At 48.5% G+C, this 11,811-nt stretch overlaps 1 non-coding gene across 1 annotated transcript; it reads left to right on the forward strand.

The window, feature by feature from the left end:
* The first annotated feature begins 5,482 nt into the window (after positions 1-5,482).
* Positions 5,483-5,586, forward strand: LOC124525219 (U6 spliceosomal RNA). The gene has a single exon (XR_006965439.1). It is a non-coding gene; the product is annotated as a U6 spliceosomal RNA (small nuclear RNA).
* Positions 5,587-11,811: the final 6,225 nt, after the last annotated feature.

Below are 11,811 nucleotides of genomic sequence, written 5' to 3' on the forward strand. Positions count from 1 at the left end.
GCCAGTTTACAGGTAGCCAGTACTCAGGGGCTACTGGAGAAAGCTTTGAATACGGTTTCGGCGCCATCTTGTGTCAGTATCGAGATCAGCATTTCTAAACAAGAAAAAGAAAAAAAAAAACATACAGCAGAGGTATGAGGGAGTTGATACACTCTGGGAGGGGTGAGTAGCCAAGTGTTCCTGAAAATTTAGGGACGGAAGGGAGATGCCAATGGAGAAACAGGCTGGGGCCAGCTCCTGAAGGAAGCCTGTGTTTCACAGGCACTGAAGGGCTGTTAGCACCTCAGGGAGGTGATCAGATGTGTGTTTTAGAACACTTCAGGTGCAGGCATATAGGCATGGGCTTCAAGAAGGCATCAGGTGCTTATGGGGTCAGCATGTCCAAGCCTATGCTTACTATTGGAATTCTTGGGCCAGATCATAGGAATAGCTGCCTTCTACCGGAACACGAGCAGGGATTATCGGCTGACTTGCTCACATCTCTATCCACACTGCCTAGAACCTTAAGAGTTCTTCTTAAAAAATGAAAGGGGCACATTTCACAATAGAAAGACGCCATGATAATACTGTCAAAGTGCAGATCCCCTACCCCATCCATCCCCCCAAGCACCTTTGTGAGAATAAGGCATCTCACAAGCCTGACCAGCAGGCATCAGTCTCCTAACCTTACAGGTGAAAACAAGGAGGCTGAGCGAGGTTGCCCTGCTAAGAGCAAAGACCCTCTCCCCATCTGTGACTCCTTCACTGCTCAGGCCCCAGAGAGCTCCTGTTTCATGTAAATATGTTGGACTTTGGGACCAGGCAAGGCTTAACCGTGTGTCAGCGGTGTCACACATGTACCCTCTGGACCTCCAGGTTATGGCATCTACCGCACGCCCGGAAAATGAGGCTTAATTATGGTTCCAGAAAAACGGTCTTTCAAGTGACATTCCCCAGGACGAACCCCAACGAGAGAGGGAACATTCAATCCCCCTAGAAAATATAAAAACTCCGCATCATCCCCTGAGGGGGAGGGCTTAAGAAAGGCTGCGTCTTCTGCCTCCCTCCATTACCCTAATTGTACAAGGGGGGAAACTGAGGCCACCAAAGAAGAGAGTCTCTCTGAAGCTACTTCGCAGGCTCGGGAAACCGGAGTGCATGGCTTTCCCATTGGTCCTGGAAAGGAGGGGTCCAGAGACGATGTGCTACAGGATTTCTGGGGCAGCCTCACCTCTGCACGCTCCCATCGCCTCCGCTAGCCGCGACCGACTCGGCTTCGTTCCTGTCACCCGCTCGGCTCCACGTGACTCTCTGCGCTGACGCTCGCCTCCTCCTGGCACCACTCGGCTCCACCCGACTCGCTCCGGGCACCAGTCGGCTTCACTCGGCCTCTCTCGGCTCCGCTCGGCCCCCGTTCGGCCCCTTTCGGCCCCGCTCGAGGCTTCGCTCGGCTCACACGTGCTTAGCCTCTGAGCCAGTGGAATCTCGTAATTTCTCACCTTCGCCGTGGCTAGTCACGCGGCCGTCTGCTGGGTCGGGCCAGGCCCACTTCGGGTTGTGGCGCGCACAGCTCGGCTCCACCGGGCACACCTCGTTCCCTTCTTCAGTCGCCTACGAAGCTCCCCCGCACGCCCGTGCACCTGCCAACTCCTCACTTAACGGTGGTCCGCTCTGGGGGAATTGGTCCCAGGTGACCCCGAAAGGGTCTCCCAGGGTTTACGTCATCGCGGTGGCCTCGCGGACTGAGGGACGGTTCTGAGTTTGGCGGACTTGGCGTCGCGTCCAGGGCCTCCCATGTCACAACTGGATGAACTTGGGGCACCTCCCCTCTCTGAGTCTCCGTCTCTCCATCTGCACCAGGGAGCTGTTGAAAATTCCGCTCTCCTGAGGCTACTTGGAGGATTCGGGAGCCAGTGAGCACGTGTGAAAAGCCATCTATGTGCTGAGTGAGTGTGGACGCAGGATGATCTCCGGCCCAGCATCCTCCGGGAGCACTCAAGACCAAACTGGGCGTGTTTTAGAAGACCTGGCTCTCTGCTTGGCCCCAGTGGTTTGAGCCCATCGCTTAGACGCGCTGAACCCGTTTCCTCTCCTTAAGGTAGGCATAGCTCCTTAGCGAGCAAGAACCGACTGCGCTCGCCCTGCCCTCCAGCCCAAGACGGCTCAGAAAGAGGCTGCACAGGTGTCAGTCCCGTTTCCCATCCTTTAGAAAGTTGGCCTGGGGCAAGGATAGCCTCTTATAACAACTCTGTGTGTGACTGAGATAGATTCATTCCAGAAACATTTAGTAGCTTTGAACTCGGTGCCGGGAAAACGGCAACAGTTGGCGGCTTGAGTTGTAGGCTGCAGAAGCTGAATTTACTAATTTGCATAGCAACAGTTGTTGGAAGGATACTGGCGAGATAGTGGAATGGGGGTGCTTGAAGACAAGGGTCGGTAAAGCAGGAGCGGGGCTGTCCCAGGTGGTTTAGGTGCCCCAAACTTCTGAGCAGTCACTCCTGGACACTGCTGCTTTTTGAAGGCACTCTCTAACCTTTTCTGCTGTCTGAGCTGTCCCTGCTCAGAGTCTGTGTGTCTGGAGAAGGAGTCTGATTAATGGGGCATAGGTGTCAGGACCTGTTTCACATTGGAGTAGGTTTTGAAGGATGAGTAGAAAGTTACCGAAGGGAAGGGGACCTTCTAGGTAGGAGCTGCGTGTACAGGGCATGTCCAGCACAAGGCAGGAATCTTGGGGCGGTCTCAGAAAGCTGCTTCCCACACTGTGCCGCGTGCTTGCCTGGTTATCTTAGTCAATGCTCATGAGAACCCTACAGAAGTAGGTATGATTAATTTTTTTGGAAAGTGATTTTATTGTCTTATAAAAATACGAAATGCTTTGTAAAGAATCCACACTATACAGCAAAATACTGCCAAAATGGGAGGGTGGCTCACATATATTCAAGTACCCCAGATATGCAGGAATAATATTAGGCAGCATCATTCCAGATATCCTTCTAGGCATATATATTGCAGGAGGGAAGAGGGAGAGAAGGAAGGAGAAAGTTTGGGTGGAAGGAAGGTAGGGAGGGTAGAAGAAAGGAAAGAAGGAAACGAAAGAATTTTATAAAGTGGGATCACACTCTGTATGCTAATTTTTTTGTTGATTTCCATTTGTAATGTTTATTTTAACAACTACAAATATAAACTTGAGTCCTGAGTTTTTATTTAACTAATTATGAAATAATGAAATGTTATAATGAATAATGAAATAATGTTAAATAATGAAAAATTTCCAAATCTTTTTTTTTTAAATGTTTACTTATTTTTGAGAGAGAGACAGACAGAGCATGAGTGGGAGAGGGGCAGAGAGAGAGGAACGCACGGAATCCGAAGTAGGCTCCAGGCTCCGAGCTGTCAGCACAGAGCCCACGCGTGGCTCAAACTCATGAACTGATAGATCTTGACCTGAGCTGAAGTCAGACGCTTAAATGACTAGGCCACCCAGGTGCCCCTCCAAGTCTTTAAATATGCTTTGGAAGCAACATTATAATGGCTGCATAATATTCTATCAAGTTCATGAATTATAAATCATAACTTATTCTCTTATTTACCTAAAGTTGGACATTTTGATTATTGCTAATTGTCACTGTTATAAATAACATTGCAGTAAACATCTTTGCATATGCATATATCTGTGAACCTATCTCTGATTATATCTTTAGAAGTAGGATTACTCATTTAAGGACTATGAATATTTTTGAGATGATTTTCAGTTTGCTTTCCTAAAATTAGTATTAATTTATAACCTCACAAATAATGCATGAGTGCCTGTTTTTTTTGTTTTGTTTTGTTTTTATTTTAGAGAGAGAGAGCGAGGGTGGGAGCACGTGGGGTGGGGGAGAGGGGCAGAGAGAGAGAGAGAGAGAGAGAGAGAGAGAGAGAGAGAGATCTTAATCTGGCTCCATGCTCAGCAGGGAGCCCGATGCAGGGCTTGATTCCATGACCCTGGGATCATGACCTGAGCCAAATTCAAGAGTCAGATGCTTAATGGACTGAGCCACTCAGTTGCCCCTCATGAATACCTGTTTCAGTGAGTATTGAAAATTCACATTTAAAGTATATTTGGTCAAGTGTACAGATTATAAATAGTATTTTATTGTGGCTCTATTGCCTATTTCTCTAGGATTGAGTTTGGTGGTTTTTTATATATTTGTTCTAATTAATGTTTTTTCAATCAAGAATTGGCTATCCATGTTCTTCTTTATTAGAGGAATTGTGAATTTTAGAGCCTTTTATTATGTATCAAGGGTAGCTACCTCTAGTCAAAATTATTTTTACCTAAGTGAATATGTACTTGAATATTTTGTGTATAGTTTTGTGTTTGCTTTTTATAATGTACAGAAATTTTAACTTCATTACATCATTTTTTTCCTTTGTGATCTCTTTCATTGCCTTTATCTTATCTTAGAAAAGATACCTTTTTACCTTCATGCCAGTTAAAAGACACATCTATTTTCACCTAGTGTTTTAGAGTTTTATTGTTTACACTAAAATCTTTAATAAACCCCTTACTATGGTGTAAGTTAAATGCTTAGTTATTCTTCACTAAGTAGTTTTCCAAAAATCTTTTTGAGTCAATCATCCATCTCTTTTCCATTTGCTCATGATGCTTCTTCACAGTACACCTATTTCTTATTCTGTATGCTAAATTTTAAAATAACATATGGAGCTTACTGATTTTTGAATTTAACGAAAGAAAAAGAATTTAATGGAAATAAAAGCAGTTCTAACGTTACTCGTTGGTTTGTTACCGTATCAGATATTATTTCCTACAAGACCCCCCAAGATTATGAAGAACATTAAGAAGTTGGGGGTCATGTATTTTTTTTAAATTACACATTTCACTCCGCTCTATTTTTCCCTACCGTGAAGGATGAGAAAAGTAAGGCCCTCACACTCTTCCCTGCCCACGCCCAACATTCTGCTGCTGGGCTATTGTTTTTATAATGCCAAGGTCTGTGATAATCACATTTACTCTGCCACCTCCCTTCCCTTGGATGTTTAGACCTAGTTCTGAGTTTATTTGGAAGCACTGCTTACCTCTGGTCCTGTTACTTTGTCTTTTCCCTCCAAGTTCCCTGTCTAACTGTATCTCTTGGTTGACATAGTCCCACTGACAAATGTGACCTCAGGCTTGTTCAAAGACACTTTGCCCGTGGCAAAACAGTGCAACAGTCAAGATTCTCATCTATATTCGCCTGACTTCAGAGACAGTGCTCAGGAGAGCAATGGGAGCCATGAGTTTTAGTTTTAGGGGGCATGGGGGAGGCACGCCCTCTTTCTGAACCTTCTGAGGAGGCCAGAGGAGCATGGATAGGAACCCATGGCTAGCTCTACTCCAAGGGATCACATTCAGGACTGGGATTTCTGTGGTGCCAGGAAGTCCTCAGCCCTCTTAGTGGGTCCTCTTGGCATAGCTTTATCTGGAGTCTGATGACTATGGACAGAAAGTAGAAAAATGAGTGTGCTCGCTTTGGGGGCACATATACTGAGGTTGGAACAGCATAGAAATTAGCATGGCCCTTGTGCAAGGGTGACACACAAATTCGCGAAGTGTTCCATATTAAAAGAAAAGAAAAGAAAAACAGTAGAACAATGAGGCGGTCCAAAGCATCTGTTTTCCTTCTATCAGAAACAAAAATTCCCCAGCCAGAGGCCTAAACAACAAGAAGTCTATCTTCTTTTCACTTGGGGGAAAAACGAAAGCCCAGAGTTGCCTTCTGGGCTGCAAGGGCAGCTCACCCAGGCCGGTGAGTCCCAGGATCCTTCTAGTTTTTCATTCTGCCGTTCTCGAGATGGCAGCCCGAGGACCACAAAGAGGGGAAAACGCAAGGGACGAAGAACCTGTGACTTCCATCTACATCTCAGTGGCCGCCACAGAGCCATGGCCACTCCTAGCAACAACAGATGCTGGGATCTGTACGTTTTTAAGTCTGTCAAAAGACAGAAGCTTTGTCTCATGATAACTGATGTTTCTTATTTTATTTTATTTTTTGTTCCAGTTTTTATCGAAATTCCAGGTAACATAAGGTATTATATCAGTTTCAGGAGAATTCAGTGATCCATCACTTCCATAGAACACCCAGTGCTCATCACAAGTGCCCTTCCTAACACTCATCGCCCATCTAGCCCATGCCCCACCCACCTCCCCTCCATCAGCCCTCAGTTTGTTCTCTGTCGTGAAGAGTGTTTTATGGTTGCCTGTCTTCTCTTCCCCCCAGGTTCATTTGTTTTCTTTCTTAAATTCCACATATGAGTGAAATCATATGGTATTTGTCTTTCCCTGACTGACTTATTTCACTTAGCATCATACATTCTAGGTCCATCCATGTGGTTGCAAATGGCAAGATGTCATTCCTTTTGATGGCTGAGTAATATTCCATTATGTATCTAGATAGATAGATAGATAGATAGACATATATATATATATATTCCATTATATATATATATATATTTCTATTTAAAATTAATAAATACGTATACATATATATACCACATCTTTATCCGTTCATCAGCCAATGGACTTTTGGGCTCCCTCCCTAGTTTGGCTATTGTTGATGATGCTACTATAAACACTGGGGTGCATGTGACCCTTCAAATCTGTCTTTTTGTAGCCTTTGGGTAAATAGCCAGTAGTGCAATTGCTGGATCATTGGGTAGTTCTATTTTTAACTTTTTAAGGAATCTCCACACGTACTTCAGAGCGGCTGCACCAGTTTGCATTCCCACCAGCAGTGCAAGACGGTTCCCCTTTCTCCACATCCTCGCCAACATGTGTTGTTTCCTTGTTTTTAATTTTATTCATTTTGGCAGGTCATGATAAGTGATATTTCTTCATCGCTTTTTAACCTATGGTGATAACACTTACTCACGTTCATATATTTGTTTGAAATGCCAAATGTGACTCTGGCACAGAGCCAGCTGTAGTGGGTACAGTGGTGAAGTGACAAGGTGCTTGTCCTCACATGGGTCGCTTGGGGTGCTCACATGTGCAAAGCGCATAATATGTGTTACTCCTTTTAGTTCTCATAACAGCACTGGGAAGTAAGTACTGTCATCCCGATCTTATGGGCAGGTAAACAGAGGTTCTGAGAGGCTAATAATCTATTCAAGGGTCCATACTTATATAACATGGCCAGAATCCTAACTCATGTTGGTCTCCTCCAAAGCTTTGGCTCTTAACAATTATTCCACACTAGCGGTTTCCATCACTGGCTGCATCCAATGCCTGGGACCTATCCCTCAGATTCCGATTTAATTGGTTGGAGGTGAAGCACAGACATCAGTAAGACTGTATTATCTTATTTAAAGCGCACAACAACTGGAGATGGAGGTATTTTTCTCTCTACTTAAAAATTAGGTAAACTAAGATCCAGAGAGGTAGATTCACTTGCCCAGAGTTACACAGCAAGCTCACAGTGGAGCTGGGATGTGGGTCCACATCTCCTCACCTTCTCCAAAGAGCTGTCTTTGGCTCCAGAAAAGGGTGACTTCCATAAAGTTGTGAGGCACACCGGCCAATCCCTCTGCTCCAGCCAGCCCAGAATCCTCCCTGGGAATGTGTGTGCCTGAGGGGCAGGGCACCACGTGGGAGCTGGGTGATAAACAGGTCAGGTTAGGCCAGGATGTGCGGCGGAAGCCCAGCCTGCTGAAGGCAGAGGTGTGGCTGGGCCAGGGTGAGGGCCGGACGTGGGGAATGCACTTTTTCCCCAGCACAACAAGCTGTGGGCTTCCTCCGCCCTAGCTGAGCCCTGCCTGATATGTCAGGCCCAGAATGGGTCACTAGCCGGGGACTGGAGGGCTGGCAGGCAGGCAGGAGCCCAGGGCCAGTCCCCAGAGGAAGTCACATGGCAGGGGTCACAGGCCTGACCCAGGAATGGTGAAGGGAGGGAGATATTTCAGGCCTGAGAGGAAGGGCCCAGCCCACGAGATGAATCACCCGGGACAGATTATCCTGAGGAAGACCTTGGGGGTGGAATTGTGATAAGCACCGTCCTCCCAAGGTGACCAGGAGCCTGTGGTCAGCTGGCCAGTGATCAGCCAGGCCCCGTGTGGCTGGAGCACTCGTGTATCTAAGAAGGCCCACTAGCTCCAGATGCATTGCCAAAGTGACCTCTCAGAGACCTTAGACCGTGAGGAGGAGCATCTCTACCTTCAGGATGAGAAAACAGAGCCTCAGAGCTAAGCTGCTCACTCAAGGTCACACGCCGAGATGGGATTTGAAATGGGGGCCTGCCACCTGGCCTTTCCAAAGCAGGGAGCTCAGATGGCGACCGTCTTCCCTCTCCTCATGCTCCCTGTGTGGACCCAGAGCCTCACCAGCAAAACCACCAGGCTCTAGATGTATAACGGCAATCCAGGCCTTGGGTCTTATGCTTGCTTCTGGATGAGGTGCTTGACTTGCCCAAACTGCTGAAGGTACAGACGGGAAGGATGGATCTCAGAGAGGGCAGAGGGCTTGCCCAGGATTCCGGAGTAAGTCCGTCAGAGGCCGACTCAATCTGACTTCTGCCTCCCAGCCCATGGGTCTGTGCACTGCACTAGTATTTGGATCCTCAACAGACTCTGCTCCGATGAAGCCAGACATGGTCGGTAGCTGGGGAGCTCCTTAGAAGCAGAAGAACGACTCCTACCTCTGCCAGGAGGCCCTGCTTGATCTGGAGGGGACCTGGGCATCTGTATTTGTAACCAAGTCATTCTGATGGATGAAGAAGTTTGAGAAACACTGGCACAGATGACCTTTAAGATTCCTTCTGGTCCTAAAGGCCGGGTTCCAATATATGTCATGACCATTGTCATCGTCATCATCATCATCATCAAATACCTGTCATATGTTGAGTGCATGATATATGCCAGATACTCTGATAAATACTCTATGTACATGATTTCATGTGACTCAGAGGTAGCACCATTATCTTCCCCGTTTTACAGAGGAGGTAACTGAGGCTGAGAAAGGCTAATTATTTTCCTAAGATCACAAAGCAAGTGGCTGAGCCGAGGCTCAAGGCTGGGTCTGCCCCAGCAGCCTCAGCGGCCTTTCACATCTGACTCTTCTTCCCCTAACCGGCCATGTCTTGGGAGCCTCTAGTACCTGCTTTTGGATTCAGTCTCGCCATCTATGGGACGGACAGTCTCTTTGCACTCTTCGGGCTCTGCCTCAAATTTGCAAACTGGCCTTTGGGTTTGCCACCCAGCCGAGCAGCTGACGGGACTCTGACAGCAGGAGCAGTGAGGTGCTGCTTTTCCATGCCCATGTTCCAGCTCCTCCCAGTCGGGGTGCTTCAGCCCTATTCATCCTGGCCCCCCTGTGTTAAGTACTGAATCACTGACCTGGGGTGAATGGACTTAGTGCGTAGCAGTGGGAGAGCTGGGATGGAGATGAAACCAGAGTAGAGGCCCCCATTGTTAGCAGGGTGGGGAGACGTGGAGACAGAAAGGAAATTGACGGTTAACTTTTATTAAGCACTCACTGGGTGCCAGACACTCAGCGAGTTGCTGGACAACCGACTGAACCTCTCAACATCTCAGTTTTCTCTTCTGGAGAATGAGGTGGTTACGAGGGGTAAATGACACCCATTCGATTATTCATTTACCCAACAATCATCCATCGAGGGCCGATTATTTGCCAGCCATCTTTCTCGGAAATGCAGCAGTGAAGTGACAAATACCTCCCTTGTAGGGCTAACAGGGCAGCCAGGAAAATAGGTAGAAATGAGTCAGCAAAGAAATACATCCTGTAAAATTGGAGAGTGGCAAGAAATGCTAGGAAGCTAAATAAAGCCAGGGTAAGATGTGTGCGGAGTGCTGAGAAGGGACAGGATGAATGGGCAGGGGCTGCTCGCATGAAGTAAGGGACCACAGATAAAACTACCTGGGAGAAGAGTGTCTCCAGGGGGCAAAGAAATGGAGCCTGGCACATGGCGGGTGCTCAGTAAATGGTGAATGCCATCATAGCTCAGAGGGAGGGACCCTGTCCTTACTGTACCAGGTGGGCGGTCTCTGTGTTGGGGCTGCTTCCTGGCCATGGGAATGTGGCCTGTGAGCGCCCCCTTCTCGTCCCACTTGCCCCCATCCCGGGAGAGTGGGCCTGGAGGTGGGCAGCCCCAAGCAGGTGGAGGAGGTGGACCTTCCGTGGGAAAGGCTGCAGCACACCCACCAGCCTGACGCACAGCGGTAGCCCCCCCAAGTGGAGCCGGGGTGACAGGCACGAGGGGGCTGGACGCCGGGCAGCTACAAGACAACAGAGGCCCGCCTCACTCTCGAACACCCACACTGGGTCACCACCCTGCTCAGACACAGGGGACGTGGGCGGTTTCCCACATCTACAGAATGAAGTCTGCAGGCTTCTGCAACCTTCTTGCCTGCTCCTCCACCTCTCCCCCTGACCCGGGGCTCCAAGGGGGCTGGTCGGCCCTGGGTCCCAGGAGCTTTGCTGGAGCGCGGCCTCTGTGCACCCTCTTCTGGAAGTGCTCGCGCCAGGTGAGGGGGGCACACCAGCACACAGGCGAAGGTGATACAGCAAGCTGGCTGCTGTGATGGGGGCCAGCGTGGGGCCCATGAAGAATAATGGTCCTGGTGGAGGGATGTGCCAGGGATGGCTTCTGGAGGAGGGGACTGCATCTCAAAGCGTGTCTTTCGGTTCTCAGCGGAGAGGTCTGCTCTGGCCGCACTAGCTGAGAGGCCCCACCAAGCCACTTTCTCTCACACTCCTTATTAGGAGTGCACTGCGGGGGCACCTGCGTGGCTCATTCGGTTGAGCATCTGACTTGGCTCAGGTCATGTTCTCATGGTTCATGAATTCGAGCCCCGCATTGGGCTCTGTGCTGACAGCTCGGAGCCTGGAGCCTGCTTCAGATTCTGTCTCTGTCTCTCTCTCTGCTCCTCCCCTGCTCGCACACTCTCTGTCTCTCTCTCAAATGTAAACAAACATTAAAAAAAAAAAAAGGACTGCACTATGATGGTGAACAGGACCCTACACTGGCCCCTAACCTCGTGGAAACCCCTCCCTCCCCAGGATGAGGAGACAGACAAGAAAGAAACAGTGAGAATAAAAGCAGGGTCCATGAAGTGGCCAGTGCTGTGAAGGGAGGAGATAGGTGAAGGGAGGGCAGGAGGCTGAAGGTTAGGCTACTTTAGAGTGGGTCTGGGAAGGTGAGGAGTGACATTTCAGGGACTTTCTCAAAGCCACACAGGGTAGTGACAAAACCGAGGGGAGAACCTCATTCTCTTGGCTTCCATAGAAGAGCTGCCTCATGCCCCATGCTCCCAGTATTCCCTCATGCTAAAAAACCCACACACTTTTCCAACAGCCTTTCCCAGATGCCGATCACTGGGGGCCTGCTTCACGGGAATCACTGCTGCCCCCAGTTGCTCCCAACAGCTCCGGGCTTTTTCTCTGGTTTCTGTCGCTGAGGTTTTCTTAGAAGCACAAACAAACAAAAGAAACAAATACGAATGGGAAGACTCTACTATCCCAACCCTGGGAATCCAATGATGGAGACTGTTTTAAACGTGGACATCCTATCTGGATCGGTGGTGGCACCAAGCGGTGGTTGTGGCCTTTCCATTAGTTTAACGTTACAGTTGCACACGTGGTACTCGCTGTGTTCCAGGCAGCATGATAAGCACTTGATATGTAGCGTCTCAAACCTCACAACAACCCTACGAGGCAGAAACTGTTATAATCCCCAGTTTACAGATGAGGGAACTGAAGCAAGGAGAATTTAAGTAACTTGCCTAAGGTCATGGAGATAACAGAGTGGAGCCAGATTTGAACCAGTCCAGAACTAGCAG

Source organism: Lynx rufus, unplaced genomic scaffold (assembly GCF_022079265.1).
Source record: "Lynx rufus isolate CCGP_SWC_20201006 ecotype Redwood Valley unplaced genomic scaffold, mLynRuf1.p SCAF_4, whole genome shotgun sequence".
Taxonomy (NCBI): domain Eukaryota; kingdom Metazoa; phylum Chordata; class Mammalia; order Carnivora; family Felidae; genus Lynx; species Lynx rufus.